The sequence below is a fragment of the Manis pentadactyla genome, chromosome 3 (assembly GCF_030020395.1).
Source record: "Manis pentadactyla isolate mManPen7 chromosome 3, mManPen7.hap1, whole genome shotgun sequence".
Taxonomy (NCBI): Eukaryota; Metazoa; Chordata; class Mammalia; order Pholidota; family Manidae; genus Manis; species Manis pentadactyla.
In genome coordinates, this window is record NC_080021.1 from 8,492,148 (window position 1) to 8,495,330 (window position 3,183).

Here is a 3,183-nt window from a genome sequence, read left to right on the forward strand (position 1 = left end):
TATAACACTCTGTCAGGCTGCACTAATTGATATGGTACATTTACTAATGCTGAGGATTTAATGGATTAGCTCATGCAGCTGGAGTTGGCTGTAACCGCTAACTGGTCCGGTGGTTAGAATTTAGGCTTAATGGCGACCCAGTATTACCAAGAGTGATGGGGCTAACGCTACTGCTAAGTGCCCGGCTTCCCGAAAGCAGTGAGCAGCCAGACGTCCCTGGTATCGCACCATTCCCTGTGGACCAGCCAGCTGCCAAGTGGTTTGCTGACTACACTGGACCTCTGCCATTACAAAGAGGTCAAAGGTCCACCCTCACTGAAGTAGGAAGATATTCTGAGTATCAATGCCTTATTCACAATCATGCCATTCTGCACAGCATTATTTCTGAAGAATATATTTCACAGCAAAGCAAGGGCAACAGTGGGCTCCTGCCCATGGAATGATGAGGCGTCATAACAGCTTTTGTCACTCAGAAGTGTCTGACCTAATTGAAATGTGGAATGGCTTCCTGAAAGGTGTGTTTACATGGAGGAGACAGCACCTTGAAAAGCTGAGGTTCTGTATTATAGAATGAAGTGTGTATTTGTTGAATTAGAGATAATGATGTGGTCCTGTCATTTCCATAGCTGGAATATTTGGATCCAGAAACCAAGGTGAACTTGAGAGTGGTACTACTGCGTGCACTGCGGAGTTTATGCTTTCCATCTCCAAAACTCAACTTCTGAGGGTCTGGAAATCTTAGTCTTCAAGAAGGGCGATCTGTCATCTGGGAATGCAACAGCTGGGCGCAACAATAAGTGTTGAAAAACAAAATTCTGTAATGCAAAACACACTGGAATTGTGCAGTTATCTGTTACTGTGGGCGGTGGCACCTCATTTTATACACCCTCACTGAGAGCAGCTGGAACTAGTATCTGCTACTCTCCTGGGGGAAACAATGTCCTGGGGAAAACTAGCCACACATCTGAGGGACACACAGCCACTATAAAAGAAAGGCAAGAATATGAGATTCAGATGAGATTCAGGTATACTGTACAAATAAAAATTAATGGCCTAGACAGGTCATGTATTTACAATAATCCTAATAATTTTTCCCACAGAAATAAGAGAGGATATAGGTAATAGGAAGCAAGAACAACAAGTTAATAAAACATGATCACATTGAAACGCATGGTAAGAAAAACATGATGTTGAAAGAAAGAACACATATCACTTCTCGGCCTTCTGGCTAAGGTCAAGTGTAGCATCTGTCCTTATCAGTTTAGAATCTGATATGTCCTCTGTCCGAGGACAATATAGTAAATGGATTTTTGGAGCAGGGAGATGGAATAGGGCTTGCTCTGTCCATTCCACACATCGACCTGGTATTGTGGTACCTCTGGGAATGGTGCACCAAAAATAAATAAATTAAGAAAGACAGAAAGAACACAGTAGTTGGGCTACATGGTGGAATGCCCATAGTTGAGGCACAAAAGAGCTGGGAGGTCAGCTTGAGGGATTCTCCCAGAAGGCATTAGGAAGGAGTAAGAGTTGAGGAAATGCCAATAATCTTAAACTCGAAGTCCCAGAAGCAAAGGCAAAAATAAATGAAGGGTTGAGGATAGTTGAAGAAATAATGCCTTAGAATTTTCCAGAATTAAAATATGATGAAGGATCTTGATTGAAAGACTTCATAGAGTACAAGACAGGGTGGATAAAGAAAAACAGACACCTTTGCATGTTAGAGAAAAATTTCAGTCTATCAAAGAAAAGAGAAAACACATCCATGACAGAAACAGTTATCTAGTATTGCTCCCTGGCAGGTTCTGCCCTAAGCATTTCACACGTAGGGTTTATTTTCCCATATACCTACTCCAAGATGTGGGGACATATCGTCCCATCTGTACCTGAGGAAACTGAAGGTCGGAGAGTTTAATGAACTTGCCCAAGATCTCCAGTCGGGACCTGGTAGCCCCTGGAGCCAGCAGTCTCTTGCTCGGCAGTCTGGGTCCTTAAGCTCCAAACTCCCCTCCTTGCAAAGTTTCTTTGAGAGAAAACAGATCGCCCACTATGGAACGCAAATCACGTCAGCATTGAACATCTCAATGGTAACAGTGGGGTCAAGAAGACAGTGAAGAAATAAGTTCAAAATGTTACAGGAAAAAAAATAATTTACTTTTAACTAACTAACTTATTTTTAAATAACTAAAGCAATATAGAATTAGCTGAACTAGGTGTAAAGAGGTTAAGAAAATTACATGAAGAGCTATCTTTGGTAAGGGGAGAAGCAGTCTTGGCTCTGGCCCATAAATCTTTTAAATACTGTCTCTGCTAAATGCTGGGTGAATGTGACTCTGACAACCGTTTTCTCTGAAGGTCTAATTGCTTACTTGGGAAGGAGGGCAGAGGATAAACGGTGGTCCATTTGGGCTGGAACCTTAATCCTCTGCACTTCAGAGGGCTGCTGAGCCAGGGCCATGGGACCGAGAGCTGAGGCTGCCATTAATGTCAGATAAACCCAGACACCCCCTCTCCACAGAGCTTGGAGGACAGAGATAAATGCAAGGGAAGATCATATGGGAACATGAATTTTATGATGCATTTCCAGGCTATAAAATGGACAGGATGGATGCTCCAAGGGCCCCTGAGATGATTATAAAGTCAATGATTGGGTTTCATTTCTACTCAGAGTAAATATACTCAACTGAGCTTGTGCTGATCAACCTCAACATCAGACATGTGCCATAAAGATTTTCCATTAAAGAGTTGCTCAAGGGCAAATTTCCTCATTCTAATACCCACCAAAGGCCCGTGGTCATGGAACCATACCATTTTGAAGTTAGATGGGATTGTTTTCTAGGGTTCTTAATTTTTACAAATGAGAAAACTGAGGCTTAGAAAAAAGGAATGATTATTCCCCCCAAGGTATTTCGAAGAGTAAAGGAAGCCAACATTTGAACTCGTATTTATTCAGTGACTCTAGGCACATTTTGTGAGAGTCTCCTATATATGCGAGGCACCCTCAGAGGGCCTAGAGTACAGCAGTGAGCAAGACAGACGTGGTCTCTGTCATCCAAGAGTTTATGTTCTAGAAAGGAGATAGAGGGTGTAAATGCCAACCAGTAGGTCATCAAAATAATGACATGCTGGTAAGTGTGAAACCAGTAGGAGAGGGGGCTTCTCTAGGAAGTGCCAGCGAAGGTG

General features: G+C 42.6%; 1 non-coding gene across 1 annotated transcript; it reads left to right on the plus strand.

Annotated features, from left to right (window-relative positions):
• The first annotated feature begins 1,208 nt into the window (after positions 1–1,208).
• Positions 1,209–1,398, plus strand: LOC118915133 (U2 spliceosomal RNA). The gene has a single exon (XR_005025973.1). It is a non-coding gene; the product is annotated as a U2 spliceosomal RNA (small nuclear RNA).
• The last annotated feature ends 1,785 nt before the right edge of the window (positions 1,399–3,183 follow it).